The 18056-nt window shown below is 38.7% G+C and overlaps 1 protein-coding gene across 3 annotated transcripts in view; it reads right to left on the reverse strand.

The window, feature by feature from the left end:
* The window catches only part of CTBP1 (C-terminal binding protein 1), a 249104-nt gene that overhangs the window by 229807 nt on the left and 1241 nt on the right, over positions 1–18056 (reverse strand). Inside the window, exon 1 of one of the 3 annotated variants that reach the window (XM_054825635.1) lies at positions 13889–14139. The exons of the other annotated variants lie outside the window; for them this stretch is intronic. The gene's annotated coding sequence lies outside the window, so the exon portion shown is untranslated. Of the gene's footprint in view, positions 1–13888; positions 14140–18056 lie in introns of those variants that run through there. 3 annotated transcript variants of the gene reach the window in all.

The raw sequence follows: 18056 nt of genomic DNA on the forward strand, positions 1-18056 counted from the left end.
AAAGCAAAAGTGAATGCTTTTTTTGTAGATAATTTCCAAACCTTAGGTCATCAAAATTGAAGATGTGGTCTCTAAATAATAGATCAAATTATTGCCTGCTCTAGCTGAGAACAGGACTTTATGTCAGCCAGACCTATTAAAAACAACTTGCTTTAACACCCCAGTTGATTTCTCACCAATATTCAGCCCTATATTTTTGGACACTGAGAGGCGATACCAGAAAACACATTAGAAGGCAAAGTGCACAGGCAATTTTGGGTTGTTTTAAAAAAAAAATCTGGTAAAACTAAACTGAGGCAGAATACAAAAGAATCCTAAAGGCATTATCTTAATTTCATCCCAGTAATCGCTTGGTTAAACCATGACTTAAAACACAACATTTCTAGATCACCAAGATTATCCCCTACTGATTCCGATGGAAGTACAAGGAAGAAACAATGTTCAGCTTTAAGAGGAATGAGCCATTACAGTACCAGTGATGTGTTTTCATACCAAGCAGATGTTAACAATGTTTTATATTGCTTGGCAGTGTTTTACTGTGCTGTAAACCTAAGACGTAAGACAGAGGTGGCAGTTATTGCCTTACCTTTCAGGTCTACATCATCCTTGTAGTTCATCAACTATAATCCAAATCCATTAAAACCATACAAAACTACACAGAAAGCCAGAAACACCATATAAATGTGACTATCAAGTTAAACTATGACTTGATCAGCATCAGATACGACAATAGTTTTATACGGCAAATTGAATCCAGAACAAAAACCTTCTATGTCATCTGTAAATCACACATTTTCTTTCTGCCATCTTGAAGTAGAGATCTATACCTCATAAAAATGGCAACCACTTCATCAAGAAGCTCCAAGCCCTTTCCGAGGTATCGGTCTTGTTTTAACACAAACATTTGGAACATCTGAAGGTTCATCCGATTTTTTTCGGTGACCAAATAAGAAGCTAAGGATCTCCAGCATCAATTCCTTACCAAAACAGGATTTTTTCCCACAGAAGCATACATCTGTCTAAAGTGCATGCCCACAATCAACCATCTTCCTAAATTTGATCTGAAATTAGAAGTAAATGTAATGGTTCTTTCAATGTTATATGATCAAGTATGAACCTCATCCTCCAAAATCAGGTAGGGTAGGGAACAAATTCCCTTTCTCCTCCTCCCGTTTCAGAGCTCACTCAAACACGTAAAGCAAAAAGTTACACTGCTTAATAATTTAAATATCGTAGCATAATTCTTAACCCACACAGATGCAATGACCCACAATGAAGATGGTCTACATATGAAATGTGGAGAATTGAAAACTGAGAGCATCCCTTTTTTGGTTGTTCTGATTTTACATGTGAAGTTTATTACAGGGTTAAAAAGGTGACCAAGTTCAATCTTCTTTCTATCTCCAACCTCAAATTAAGAATATTTTTTTTAAAAACCATGTTTGGGTCAACACCAAATTTTTTCTTTAACACCAAATTGTGAGACACCTGTCATAACATCTCATATTAAGCACAATTGTATCCAAAATGCTTTATTACATTATTGATCTTATAACACACACATCTCCAAACAATCTATATCATGAAGTCTTTCTTTAGAAGCCTGTGTTTAGAAAGCAAAAAATAAACTACTAATCATTTCTATTTGCTTGTTTCAAATGTTCTTGCAAAAGTAAATCCCCAGTCAGAAAGAACAGTAAAAGGGAACCGTACCTAGTTTGACAAAGAGCAGCGACAAAAATAAGGTGGCACTTGCACACTGCCTCCTGCTCTATAATCTACGTAACTATCATATCCTCCCCAGATAAGGGACTTCCAACTATCAAAGAACCATCACTAACGAAAAGTAATGCAAAGAATGAATAGGGAAGACTTCTCACTGGGAAGGACATGTTGCACCAAGTCTAGCTATTCGAATGCATAATTGTATTTCCAGACTCAGTGGATTTTCTGCTTTGCTTAAATAGGTATTAGGTCTTAGCAAGCAATCCATCCACACACCACATGGAAGGGAGAAGACGAAGACTGTAAAGTCTAGAGCTCTAGCACTAAAAGCAGCTGGTGAAAAGATCATATTCCTCCTCCTTCAAAGAGGAAGGATCATATAGATCATCAGGACACAACTTGCCACAGGACACTTTTTGCTTTGAAGGAGCAGAAACATTGGTCTCTAAGGGGTACGTGGACATTGACCAGGCTGAACCTTCCTTCTGACCAGCATGACAAAGAGAAAGAAAGGTATTTTTGAGACACAGCCTATCATCATTTTACCTGCACTCTCTCATTTAGTCCATCAGAGCCCATGAAAGACAACCTCTCACTACCAATCAGCTCAGCGCATCCACTCCACATTTGCTGTACTTCCAAGCAAGCATCACTATAATTCTTCTGCACTGCACGTGAGGCTTGCAGAGAACTTTCTGTTAATAGCCACAGTTACTTAACTACTGCTTGTGTGAACCCATCTTCTGTCTCCTGTTTCATATTCTGACAGACTCTTCAGGGATATACTTTATTTTCAGATTGACATAGTGTATAACAGAAAACTGGTCTATAACTAGGTTTAATAAGGCACTACAACCAGGCTAAATATATATTCTAGATAGATTAATCTCACACAGGATTTAGCCCACATCTCTGAAAACAGAAAACTCTCAAGACCCTTTTTGGATTGTATCAGGATCTCTGAAGACTCAAACAATGGAAGCTTTTGGCCTGTCAATTCAAATTCCAGCTTCTTGCTGGATCTGGGTTTTGCAATTGGCAATATGACAAATTCTTTTCCCACACAAGAACTGTAGGAGAAATTCCCCCTGATGCTTACTTAGCATAACCTTCTTAATTACTCACGAGTCAATGCTGAAGAGGGAAGCCTTCATCATGAAGTCTACTCTGGGACATGCAACTGCCAACTGCCATGACATGTTTGTCTTTGACAATGTAAAATATTTTTTGTTGAACTTAATGTTATTTATTTTGGGAGCAAGACTAAAGAGGGTCAGGAGGTTTGTTTATTTTGCTGACAAGCTGTACCCATAAAGCTTAAAGGATACATTGCATTTGACAAGAAAATATTGCTGGAAACCACCTTCTCTGATACACCACTTCTTTGTTAAAACTCCATATATTACTCATTCTGTACATACATCAGTTTCATTACTCATAATGGTTTTATGAAAGAACTACATTCTTCCTTGCATTGGGTTTGCATGGCCAGGTTTTGGTAGCAGGGGGGCTACAGGGGCGGCTGCTGTGAGAAGCTGCCAGAATCTTCCCCCATGTCCAACAGAGCCAATGCCAGCCAGCTCCAAGATGGACCTGCCACTGGCCAAGGCTGAGCCCATCAGTGATGGTGGCAGCGCCTCTGGGGTAACAGGAGGAGGGGGGAGAAAAAACTGTGGAACAACAATTGCAGCCAAAGAGAGGAGTGAGAAGATGAGAGAGAACAACTCTGCAGACACCAAGGTCAGTGCAGAAGGAGGGGCAGGAGGTGCTCCAGGCACAGGAGCAAAGACTCCCCTGTAGCAGACCATGGTGAGGCAGGCTGTCCCCCTGCAGCCCATGGAGGTCCACAGTGGAGCAGAAGCAGATATCAACCTGCAGCCTGTGGAGGAACCCACGCCAGAGCAGGTGGAGACATCTGAAGGAGGCTGTGACACCGTGGGAAGCCCACACTGGAGCGGGCTCCTGGCAGGACCAGTGGCCCTGTGGAGAGAGGAGCCCACACCAGAGCAGGTTTGCTGGCAGGACTTGTGACCCTGTGGGGGACCCACGCTGGAGCAGTTCATGAAGAACTGCAACCCGTGGGAAGGACTCACGTTGGAGAAGTTGGTGGAGGACTGTCTCCCCTGGGAGGGAGCCCACAGTGGAGCAGGGGAGGAGTGTGAGGAGTCCTGCCCCTGAGGAGGAAGAAGCGGCAGGGACAATGTGTGATGGCCTGACCGCAACCCCTATTCTCCGTCCCCCTGTGCCACTGGAGAGGAATAGGTAGAAAATTCAGGAGTAAAGTTGAGCCCAAGAAAAAGGGACGGGTAGGGGGGAGAGGTTTTAAGATTTGGTTCTATTTCTTATTACTCTACTCTGATTTTGATTGGTAATAAATTGAACTAATTTTCCTGAGCTGAGTCTGTTTTGCCCATGACAGTAATTGCCGAGTGATCTTCCTCATCCTTATCTCGACCCACGAGCCTGTCGTTATATTTTTTCTCCCCTGTGCAGCTGAGGATGGACAGTGATGGAGCAGCTTGGGGGGGTGCCTGGCCTCCAGACAGGGTCAACCCACTACATTCCTTAGAGAATCAGCACATACATAATAAAAGACAATTTCTTTGTTACTGTATAGTGATAGTTAATGAGCCAATATTTTATTTCATTTAAAATTTAAACTAAATTTACTTTTAATTTAATCTCAAGTTAACTATCCTATTCAGAGGTATACATCCAGATGTTGAACTAACAAAAATGGAATGTTGAATTACGATCTAGTGCCTTATCCTACTCTTTTTTGAGACCTATTTTTATTGTCAGTCTTGACATCACTGTGAACACCAATTTGAAAAGCTACTGAATCAGGCTGCAAAGTCTGTAAAACTTTCACAGCAGTGAAACTAAGTAACACAGCCATTAGTATAAAGAGAAATGGATTATTTTGACAAGTAGCTGGGCATAACACTGTTTCTAAATTAAAATTTTACTGCAATCCCAAGCTGATGAAATACATAACATTTTTGCTATCAAACTGCACCAAGTCCAAACCAGAATTCTACAAATACTTCTTAAAAAATCATATTAAAATTATCTGATCTTTATAATACCTATTGTTTACATCATGCCTTTCATTTCAAGGCTCGAAAGCACATGCAGAGACTGCTAGTAGCAAAAAAGCTAATTTAAGAGAAAAATACATCACAAGATAGCTTCCTTACTGTAGGCTAACTTCTCAAGATGATAGGACAAATTAATATCTGCACTGCATATTTTTAGCCACTTTGCAGTTAATAGGCTGCTTTGGATGGTTTTATTGCATATTCAATGGTTACTATTTGCAATGATAGCGACTTTCATTTTTAATTAACATTGGGTAACAGCCTAACATGAAAGACCTTCTATACTTACAATAAATAACCATTGGCTCAAAAAAAGCCTTCAGAGCAACTTTAGGTATACATTGACTTCATGGACTTCAACACACACACACAATAAGTTCTTCCAGAACTACACAAACTTGATTACTGCCAACTAAGACCATTTTTATACCAATGACGAATTTAGGAAAGAATGCCGAAGCTACAGTGGGCATACTCCTACAAATTAAAGCTTGTACCTCTAAAAAAGCCCCTGTGAATCCATTAACAAAGATGGTAATTGGTAACATGTTTTTTAGTAATTAAAGTTTAAAGCCAAATGCTGAAATTAAGAAAACACCTTTCAGGATACAAAGTTATCCCAGTCTGAATGTTACAGTTAAGACTCCACACAAAACCCCTCACTTTTTGTAACACAAAGCTATTAAACATATCATGAAGGAGAGGTACTCTAAGGAAGAGTTGAAAAATTGACACTTGATATTAAACAAGTTACTGTTCCATGTCCAGAACATTTCTTCTCAAATATTAATTTCCAATTATGACATTGTCAGAATTCACAATAAATAACATTATGGAAATGGCTATCACTCAGAGAAATGGCTTCCTGAAAATGACCCTAGCCCGACTGTTCACACTACTCCCAAAACGTACAGCAGAAATACATAGCACAGTGCTCTGCACGCTTCAACCTTACCTTTCAAGTGTCAGAATATGTCATTGCCTTTCCTCAAAACACTAGAAAAGATTTTGGACTATCCCCATCGATACAATTTGAGGATTTCCAGCTGACAGTGCTCTATCTGATTCATCATTATTATGAAGATGGAAAAATGCCTACAAAAATCATAGCATTGGGAGAGAAAAAAGCTGACAAAAATTTGTTTCTTGAGACAGAAGCAAACATAAATACATTGAGGAACGTTCAAGACTCATAATTTTCATTAGAACATGCTGTCCATACGCTAGGAAAAGGGTCAGTTTAGCATTTTATCCTATATAACTCTACACCCAGAAAACACCTGCTTACAATCTTCAGGTTTGCTAACAGACTACCCATTTCTCCCAAGATGGATCTGGACAATCACAATCTATGAATCACCTCAAGACTGGACTGCTGTGCCTTTCCTTACCTTACCTAACTCAGACATTGCTCCATCTAGAAACACATCCAAAAGAACAGAAAATCTTACTGGCATTTACATGGAAGATAAGGAGGTGACTGGTGACAGCCAACAAGGCTTCACTAAGGGCAAATCGTGCCTGACAAACTTGGTGGCCGTCTATGATGGGGTTACAGCATCAGTGGATAAGGGAAGGGCAACTGACATCATCTACCTGGACTTGTGCAAGGCATTTGACACTGTCCCGCACGACATCCTTGTCTCTAAATTGGAGAGACATGGATTCAATGGATGGACCACGCAGTGGATAAGGAATTGGCTGGATGGTCGCACTCAAAGAGTTGTGGTCAACGGCTCAATATCCAAGTGGAGAACAGTGATGAGTGGCGTCCCTCAGGGGTCGGTACTGGGACCGGCACTGTTCAACATCTTTGTCAGCGACATGGACAATGGGATCGAATGCACCCTCAGCAAGTTTGCCAATGACACCAAGCTGTCTGGTGGGGTTGACATGCTGGAGGGAAGGGATGTCATCCAGAGGGACCTTGACGGGCTGGAGAGGTGGGCCCATGCCAACCACATGAAGTTCAACAAGGCCAAGTGCAAGGTCCTGCACATGGGTCGGCGCAATCCCAAGCACAGCTATAGGCTGGGCAGAGAATGGATTGAAAGCAGCCCTGAGGAGAAGGACTTGGGGGTGTTGATTGATGAGAAGCTCAACATGAGCCGGCAGCGTGCGCTTGCAGCCCAGAAAGCCAACCGTGTCCTGGGCTGCATCAAAAGAGGTGTGACCAGCAGGTCAAGGGAGGTGATCCTGCCCCTCTGCTCCACTCTTGTGAGACCCCACCTGGAGTACTGCATCCAGCTCTGGGGGCCCCAGTACAGGAGACACATGGAGCTGTTGGAGTGAGTCCAGAGGGGGGCCACAAAGCTGATCAGAGGGCTGGAGCACCTCTCCTAGGAGGACAGGCTGAGAGAGTTGGGATTGTTCAGCCTGGAGAAAAGAAGGCTCTGGGGAGATCTAATTGCAGCCTTCCAGTACCTGAAGGGGGCCTACAGGAAAGATGGTGAGGGACTGTTTATCAGGGAGTGTAGTGACAGGACAAGGGGTAATGGGTTTAAGCTGAAGGAGGGTCGATTTAGATTAGATGTTAGAAGGAAATTCTTCCCTGTGAGGGTGGTGAGGTACTGGAACAGGTTGCCCAGAGAGGTTGTGGAGGCCCCATCCCTGGAAGAGTTCAAGGCCAGGTTAGATGAGGCTTTGGGCAATGTGGTCTAGTGGAAGGTGTCCCTGCCCGCAGCAGGGGGGTTGGAACTAGATGATCTTGAAGGTCCCTTCCAACCCAAACCATTCTACGATTCTATGATTTCTGGGAAACTTGTGACTAGCAGGCAAAGCTATCACCAATGGGCTCTAAATTAGAAAAAAAAAATTATATATACACATTCAGAACCCTACTGCAAAGCAAAACACTATCAGCCAACCATAACCACTGAAAATAATAACGAGGAACAGAGGTAAAGATATAGTCAAATACAGAACAAAATAGCTGAAAGTGAAATGCAAGCATCCAAAACTTAGAGTGACATTAAAGAGTCAGTATCTGCCTTGCTTGTCTATGTATCTACTCACTTTGCTGTACAATGCTAATTAGAAACTTGAAATTATCTATTCTTACAACTCATGCACTCTACTACTAACTTCTTGTCCTCTCCAAGTTTATACTGCTCCCCCCCCGCAGTCACAGCAGGAGCAGGCAATCTTTTCCATACAAGTTTCTAGTACTTCCACAGGTTAAGTCCTGCCTTAACTGGGTGGGCAGGGATGCTCAAGTTAAAAGCAATGTAACCTAGATTTAATTAAGTTTTATTCCAAATAAGTATCAATAAGGTCCAGAAACCTTGATACACAATCAGGATGCAAGTGTGTTTATTTTGATATAGTCATGTCAGGATCAGAAAAGTTAAATTTTGAATTGCTACTACAGGGAGGAATACATCACCTTGGTTTTGACATCTTCACCAGTATAACAATGTAGGGCTGAAAGCAATACAGTATATCTTAAATAAAGGATTTCATCCACTTAACTTTTATAGTACAAAGACTCTACCACGATCTTTACTTTCTTCAAGCTGACTTCCCAGGAGGTAAAAATCTGCAAAATCAATTTCCTGTCCCACAGCTACCGAGTAGAATGGGAAATGGCAATTTTTTCTCCAGAGAATCCTTCCCAGATACTTTGACCCCAAAAGTAAACAGGATCTTTTCTTTAATTTCTGTGCCAGCATTTGGGGAGACACATCAACCTGTGTACAACAACGTAAGTATAACAGATCTGTTCGACTGTGTCTCACACTCTGAACTCTACTGGTCATCATCTCTCTCAACTCACATTGAAGGATATCATGAACTTTGTTTTTCTTATCTATGTCTACCAGAGGGCCTGAGGAATGATATACTAACTGCATTAGATCAAATTCATATCACCTACATGGAAAAATCAGAATGACTATGACACTGATATCACTCCCTCACTGCAGAAATGGAGAGTGAAAGAGTGGATGTTCAAAAAAGATACTATGCTTAAAAGTACTTAGATTAATATAGTCTTTAAATATCAACTTCTATCTCTACTTGTCTGTCACAGTGCTGCATAAACAAAGCACCAAAAAAGAAGAGGATATACACAAGAGGAGATATAAGAAAATGTCATGCCACAGTCTTTCTGGAGGGATATCAGGAAGCAAAGCAGAGAAGTGATGAAAGATTTACAAAAAAGGGCACATAAAAGCTTTCAAAACATCGTTATTTCCTTGTAAAAAGCAGGGAAGATATTCCAATTCACACAGGCATTACCAGTTCACGCCATTCTCACTGGTTAACTTTCCTCTACAAAACCCAATCACAGTTATCAGAGAAAGGTAGAGAAATACATTAACAAGATAGGATAAGTTACAATGATTTCCACAGAAACCTCACCTAATCTTTACTGTTCTAAAGGGAAACTGTCATGTAGTTGATGCTCCAAGATTTACCAAGCTAACAAATGACATAATTTATTAGACAGAGCATGTACTCAGTTTCTCAAAGCTAAAAGAATCCTTCTCCACACAGACACACTTCTTACTGAGAAACATAAACAGAAGCTGTTTAGATACAAAAACTTTTATTTATCCTATTATTTATGCGCTAAGACATATTCCAGGCACTGTGTAGACAGAAAATACCATTGTATAAACAAATTTTACAAACTGAGCCATACTGGCTTGTTCTCCAGATGAAGAAAAATATTCCTGTCAAATGGAAAACTGTTGGAGAAATTTGTTTTTAAGATTCTAAAGCTCTTTTTTAGAATAAAATATTGTTCTTTCAACAACAAAATAAAAGTATGTTTTTAAAAAGTGTTCAGGGCTGTTTCAACCATATCGAAGAACAGAAAACAGCAAATAGCTATTTTCATTAATAAAATACTGACTCTGCTACCTATAAAGATACTAGTAGATAATTGAAGCAGGGTAACACATGAAGGAAACTGAAAATTTAAAATGCAATTTGTACTTCAAACTATAGTTTGTTAAATTTTACCATCAAATTTCATATTTAACTGCTCTTCTCTGGCAATTGATTAAACTGATTAGTCCTTGGCAAGCCACAAATGATAAGCCTTACTGTGAACTGTGATGAATAACCTGTACAGGTTGACAGCCCACTAATTCTTCCTAAACTTTGTTTCACACTTTTGCAGCATTAAGCTATCCCATACACCCTACCTTATCTAAAACCAATTTACATAGCTTGATATGATGTGTAAATGGAGCGCAAATCACCTCTCAAAAGATCTTCCCATTGCATTGGAGAATTCCCATGAGCACGCACAAAAAGAACAAGATAAATACTGTAAACTTTAATCCTGAAAACTCTTATTCACTTCAGTAGACCAAGTGACTTAAGTGAAACTATTCAGATGTTTGAGATGGAGCACAAACATAGCTGTTTGCACTGGAATTCTCAATCCTGCATTTCTTGGTTTTGCAATCTACAAATATAATCAAGAAGGCCAGAGGTTCTCAGATATTAATGTGAATAGTCTCCTGGGGAAAAGGGAGAGTTCTTTTTGGGTGTTTTTTTTCAACATCCTAAGATGCTGCTAAAACTAAAATTCTGACTGAATACCAACAGAACAGCTGAACAAGTCAACTAAGGCCCATCTTTTGTTCAAAATTTTAAAATAGAGATTGATAATCTGCTGATACTCAATATCAAGGTACAAACCAGTCAGCTGATATTCAGCTACCTAAAAAACTTGTAAATTAGCAACAACAGTCTGGAAATAAGTTATCAGCACTATCCCTGAGCTTTTTTCTGGAAACACTTTATTATCAAATCACTAGTGATTTGATTTTTTTAATGTTTAATGACTTCTGATGCAAATATTATGCGAGTATCCACCATCCCTTGGTCATGTGTGCTGCTATAAGACAAAATATTGCTTGTCTCAAAATTTCATCAGTAGATACTGAAATACTTGAAAAAGGAATTACCATTATACCCCTTTTGTAGATGGAAGTAGATGGAAACAGAAGCAGAAAGGTGAATTGCCTTACCCTAATCCAATAGCAAAGCAAGGAAAACACTATTTCCTCCAATTCCACTGTCCTATCCATTAGGTTGCACAGCATCCTGTGCTTGAAATATCAGGTATAGCACTCTTAAATATAGTACATCCTAATAAAGAAGGATGATAAAATAATTTCAAAACACACTGAACAACAAAATGAATTGTCACGCATCAATAGCTGTATCTGAATTCTGCTCTAGTTTATGGATGCTTTCTGCTTCAATCTAAAATAGCAATCTTCATATAAATAAAAATTTTCACCTGAAATAATAATCCATTATTAATGTAATAACAATGTACCATTCCGTTCAAATGTCAACTCCAACAATAGGAAAAAAAGCCAAGTATTGTCCACTAACAGCAGCAATGGGATTCCTTTTCCTCTTCTTCCTCCCTATTAGGGCAGAATACAATTAGTGAGTTTTTAATACTTTTCAAGAAATGACAATTTAAAAACAAAAATCAATAGATTTTGAGTTGATCGTTTCTATTGTGAAAATACTTTGTAACAAATGTGAATTGCATTGCCATTGGTTCTATTATTTATTGCTTTGCCTGAAGTCCAAAAGTGTACATTCCATTCACAGGTCTAACCCACACTGTTGCACTGTAGTAGTGAATGCAGTCTCTTAAACAGGTACCTGATAACACACTCTTGGAACACTTGAGAAAGGAAAGTGTAGGATTATGACCCACAAAAAGGTAAAAAGTGTTTCCTAGCAAATCCATAAACACCTTAAAAGTTTTAACACCAAGTGTTTAGACTATGTTGAACTACAAGTTCCCCTGTGGACTTCTCATAAGAACAAGTGTTTTTCAACCGCTAAGTTGGGCAGGGAGGAGGGGAAACTCAAAACTAAGATATTTTATTAAAGATGTTTCTAATACATTGCCAAAAACCCAGTACATTTTAACTTCAATTACTAGAAAGCCAAACATACTTCGTATCCCCAAGATGTCTCTGCACTGTAATAGTGAATGTACTTTTCACTGTTACAGGGAGATGCTCCCTCTACACTGGAAATTAAACCTGACCTCTCCCCTTTCTGTTTCCTAAGTATTCCAAATAGCTAATCACTAATTAGTATCTCTGGTGGTTCTCTCAGAACATATGACTTATGTGCAAGCATGACAATCCTTCCCATATCCCTCTCAGCTGATCAGCATAATCTGAAGTTCTTCCCTGAAAAGCTCAGGGTAATGCTGAACACCTTCTCCACTCAAGGAAAATAAGAAATACGGTCAAAGTCTTTCTGGCTGCAGTTCAGACTCCCCCAACATTTACCAGGTAAACCGCTAAGGTCTGATTTTATTTTCCACTTCATATGACCACCATTTTTGAAGTTAAAAAAACCCTAAAGGCATATCATATGCACGTTTAAAAATAGGAATACTATGCAATCCAAATAAATCAATATCGCTTAGTTCTGCAAGAACCTAAAATGAGTTAATTCAGAATATCAGACTAACTGATCTTATGCTGCTGTCACTTGGTAATGTAAAAATCTATGCTGGATTCTGGTTTTGTTTCATTGGAGTAGGAGGATTATTTTAATAGGAGAGGATTGATTTCATTCCTGTATGCATGAGCTGCTGTTGATATTCCCAACCAGAAAGATTCCTTTCTAGAATTATCATCAATATATATTACAAGAGAGTGTTTACTTCCACCCTGCCTCTGTTCTAAAAGCCTCCTCACTGTTAATTCCCAGAGCAAGGCTACAGGTCTCCTGCTCAAAATTTCTCTTTAGATTTTCTAATCCTTTTCTCCTTAATCTCCATTATACAAAAAAAAAAATCCACATATGCATGGTCTGTGAGAAGCTAAGTAACTTTACCTCTCACCATAGTTACCACATCTGATTTAACCACTGGCTCCGGACATTGAATCATTGTCCTTTAATATTTAAGATTTTATTTATGTATGCCTCGATCCATTCAACAAGCATAAAATCCTAAAACCAGACTGATTTTAATATTATTAGTAGACAATTACATTTCAATTTATGCAACTGTAAGATAACATACCATCCACCTCTGCTATTTCTGTACTCTGTGTGTTGTTTTCCAGGATCTCAGAAGCTAAAATGTTTAAATGTGTCACTATGCCTGTTATTAAAAAGATTTTCTGTCTAATTCAATTCTTTGAATGATTCTGAAACAATTTTACATTCAGATTTTCATTACTATGCTCAACTATTCCATTACACTTTTTTGTTTCTCATGGTAACCAATTTTATTTGACTTAACAGAAGCTGTTCAAATATTTAAAGGCACTCCGAGATGGCAGGAGTTTATCTAGGAGCATACATGTTGTGTCACAGATATTCCTTTCCTTGCTCTTACTCGCCTTTTTTTTCCCCCCCTCAAAAACAGTAGCAAACAAATGAGATCTCGACTAGCCACATTGCACCGGGAACGTGCTCACTTCATCTGTTTATCTTAATATTCAAGTTACAATGGGCACGTTTTGAAATTACAAGCTGGGTAGTTAAAACAGATGCTTCTTACGTTCCTTCATATGCACTGTATCCCTTTGCCAGTATCGTCAGGCGCAACGCAAGAACTAAAGTATAAACATCTGCAACACCTCTCTGTTTTGTTAACATTCTTTCACACATTTTCTTGCTAACTCCAAAAAGGCTCAACGGTGTAAAAAGAAGAAAAAGAAAAAAAAAAACAGTGAAATTGGAAACATCTGCGAGATAGCTACGGAAAACGGAATGAAACATGAATAAACAAAAACATGGCGAAAGTGGCCTGGGGTTGTTACACTGTCAGATCATTTTTCCAAGCCCAACATCAAGGCTTTTGTTACAACCAAAGCGGTCATTTGCATGGAGAACCAACAGGGTTTCTTCTTCTTCAGCGTTTCCCCGATCGTAACACACACTCGCTCTCTCCGCTGCACACAGAGGCAAACCTCCTCTCTTGCAAACAAACAACACGGCTAAACGCACACATATTCACAACTACGGAATCTACAGATCGCAAACAACGCTCCGCATACTGAATAGTTTGCTACTAAGACGTAATTTAGGTATAAAAATAACAGACAAACCTTTGGAGCGCTGCCCCAGCCGGAGTTCCTCTCCCTCTCCCTCTGCTCTGCTGTTACTGACAAGATCAGGCTGAGATTAACAAGTCCATGCTACTCTGACAACCTTACTCCTCTGGCTTTTGCACACACGCCGTGGGCTTTAAATAATATCAAACTTTCAGAAAGTTAAAAATGGAATGAATTAAAGGAATGTAAAGGACAATGGCAGGAAAGCAGAAAACACTGCCTGGACAATTATTGCAGCAGCACGCAGGGCACTGCTCTGTAGTTAAGGCTGTGTCAGCACTTTCTTTCTAAACCCCCCCATTTTTCAGGGGGCTGTAACTCAGAAAGGAAAAAAAACTGCTCATGGCTAAAAAATTGCTCAAAGGTAAGCCCCCTCCCCTTTGCATTTTAAAATATCCATTTAGACCATTCAGAAAGTTGCAGGAGTCTGTGCGCTTTATCAGTAAGTCCCACATGCATTTTTTTTATGCAAACACAACTCTTCTTTTTTTAAATGAGATTTCACAAGAATTTGATCTACATTGTGAATTTTGCCCCCTCCCTTTTTTTAATAGAAACAAATTAATAAATACTTTGACACCTGAAAACCGGTTTGCATAAACATGGAATAATTTCTAAATAACTTTTAGACGCATTCATTGCCTGAAAGGTACCAGATTAGTAACAGAGATATTAAATTGTCTGCTCACACAGCTGATTCAGCACAGACAATGGCCTCTACTGAGGTCTCAACTCTAATCCATTATGGCAACTTTGTAACCTCAATTGCTGAGTGCATCTACATTTTCCCCTGATAAGGGAAGTGTCCTTATAATCATGCTAAAATAAGGAAACAAAGCGTTTGATCTGCAATTACTACTTTACAACGATGCTCTAAACTGTAGCACATCAGGGCAATTTCTCCTGCTGTTGGTTAATCGCTGGGTTTTGTTGGGGGGGGCTTTTGTTTGTTGGGGTTTTACACTCTTGGCAATTTCCTCTCAGATACAGAAATAAAAATACCAACTTCTCCAGCTCATTTACATAAGCCAGATGCACTATTACACTTTCCAGTTATAAGCTTAAAGTTACAATAACAAAAAAAAAAAGAACTATACAGTGATATTATCATTTTCTTTTAAAGTAAAATATACATTTCATGTAAAAATTGTGCAATTGCCTAATTCTGCTGGACAAGAAAACCAAAGTGTAAGTTTTGCCCCTTTTGACTGATATAGAATAGCCAAGAAAACAGGCAGCTCATTTGATCTTTGCAAAACTAAGGATATCAGCACTTGTTCATCCAAAGGTGTGTCTCTGCTTTCTATGAATTTCTGACTCCACAGTACTGTTGCATACGTGTTATATAAAATCAAGTAGCATCCATTAAAATGGAGCAATCCATTAAAAATGCTAGGTTGCTGTGAATAACTCAGCAAAGCAACAATTTCCCCAGTAGGAATCATCTCATCCTCGTTATCTTCCAAAAGTTGTAACACTTACGGAGTATCTATCTCAAGGTATCTGGAATTAGTACAGGTTATCTCATATTTCTGTCTTACAGACACAGCTTCTGGCATATTTTGAAGACAAGCTGCTTTGATATTAACACCTTATTCTGTCAATGCTGTGCACAGTAGTAGTTAAAAAAATACCACAATTTCTCCCATTATTCAGAAGAAAAAATTAACCTAGATTAAAGGTAAGGTCCTAAATACTTCACAAACATCATAACTCACCAGAAGAATATAGTGAAGGCTTCTACTTCTCCATTATAAGAAGGACAGTGTAATCACCACCCATCTGGTCACGGGAGAGCGCTCTTCCGGCCAGTGGGGTAACCTGTGCTCCCACCTGATCCAACATAGGACTTTACATCACTGGCCAGTCTCACCTGCTAAGTGAGAAATGATGGTGACACACATTCACTGCTGTCCCCCTGGCACAGAGGGTATAATGTTCACAAAGAGGAAAGAGAAGCAGATGTAGTAAAAACTCAATCCACGGTAGCTTTCTACAGCACGTGGAAGCAGAGCACTAAGGTTTCTGCTTTGCTCCACCAAATAACATAGAGAGTATTTATGGTTTTGAAAGATACAGAATTTCCATGCAATGTTTAATGGTAGACAGATGTTTTTCTCTAATCATGAATCTAGAGCAAAGCAGAAGACTATTGGAAATATTTTTAAGATACCATCAAATGAGTAAAGTTCTCCTAAAGGTCTGGAGTATTCTGTACGCACTGCTTAATTTTAACTAATTGCTAATTCACATTAATAATACACTAAATGAGGACAAACATTAATAGATTATCATTCAACTGGACAATGCCAAGACATACAAAATGGAAGCTGATTTTTATTCTTCCTTTTACACCACTAGGGGACGAGGAAAAATAAACAAGATATGGTATACAAAAAATCTTAGTAGATCCAAATTTGTATTTCCTATTTAAGAACAAATCAGTAGAATTTATAAGAACTGTAAAGGCAAAGTTGCATTCCTAATTAAACTAAATTAATTAAATTAAGCTTCAGCTTTATAACTTTGTATGGTAGGTTAAGCAGAAGACATTTATTAACCTAATATTAAAGAACAAAGTACAACCTCTATACATGAATAGCCATACCCTGGAATAACAATAACCATAAATATTTTGTCAAATTCAGCAAGAAACTACAGATTTTAACAAGTTCAAAAGATCATTAACATAGTTCTTATCTCCACATTTATCACACCAACATTTATATTATAAATCAACAGCTGCAACCTAAAGTTGAAAACATGCCAGAAATATGCATAGGTTGTATCAATATTTGCACATGGAGACTAGAACATAAATTAGTTGACACTCAACACTTAAAGCTTCCTCTCTGAAGTTGCAATATTTAAAGGTTAAAGATTAGACATGCTCCCTCTTGTGTTAAACCAAGAATACAGGGAATACATGCTGTTTTCTCTGACATGATGGTTGTTTGGCCATCTGTTCCATTAAGCAAACCCTTTAACTTTGGCTACTAATGTCTGACAAACTTTCACCAATAATTCTCCAGTTTAAAGACAGATCCAGTCTGAGAACACAACCTGTATCCATAGAATATCTGTGCTACATTAAATTAGCTACTATATTATCAGAAAAGACCATTGCGAGATTACATATAAAAAAATCTGTTGCAAATAAGTGTTTTGACCAAATTCATATATGACTTGGTAAATTACATGGAAAGTCACACTTCTTCAGTCCCTATAAGCGTCACAGGCCTAAAGAGTTAAAGCATGCAAAGTTCAAGCTGTTCAGTAACATCAATGATATGGAATATTGAACAGCAAATTTTCTTCTAAATAGTAGTTTACAGGATATTTAAGACAGACAGGAACAACAGGAAGAATTTACAATGATACATAATTATGTTTGTAAATACAGCAACAACCAAGCTAAGTTTTCAGTTCTCCACTCAACAAGCTCAGGTGAACCATTCCCCGCACAGAGCCCAAACGGAGTCAAAATCCTCCTTACACAAATCCTCTTGCAGAATCTGGCCCCAAGATCATGTCTAGACATGAATGTTAATCCCAGGTGTAACTAACACAAATATTTTTACTAATATACTTTTTAAACAAAGGCTTTGCACCTGGTGTGGGCTTGGCAAATTATGTTTAGGCATACATTTGCTGATTATGGTCAGTACCAGACTGAATGCCAGGGCAGCTGAAAGTAAACACACATAAATAGTTTGCAGTCCAAAGCTGAAGAGAACCTAACACTCAACTACATGACTTCACATATTTTCTTTTATTTACCACCAGCCCTTTGTGGTGGATAGATATTCTCAGTGCAACAGGGCCTATGTACATTGGAAATAATGTTACCAAATATTCTAAGAAACACACTTGTCAAATATGACTTGCTCTTTTAAAGCATGAAAGTTAAATGTGTTTATCTTCCTGGAAATATTTGTGTTTATTTTTCTACAGTTTCCTGCAGACCAGATATAACCACAAAGTTTAGAAAAGACAGCAAAAATCACCATGATGATTAATGGATACAGGTTTTGGGGTCTCTATAGCCTCAAACCACAACAGCACACTACCTGAAACATATCTGCTGACAATGGCAAGCACCTGCATCGAGAAGCAGAACTTTTGCCACCGACTTCAACAACAGAAGAAAGTTTCTATCACC

This window comes from Grus americana, chromosome 4 (assembly GCF_028858705.1).
Source record: "Grus americana isolate bGruAme1 chromosome 4, bGruAme1.mat, whole genome shotgun sequence".
NCBI lineage: Eukaryota > Metazoa > Chordata > Aves > Gruiformes > Gruidae > Grus > Grus americana.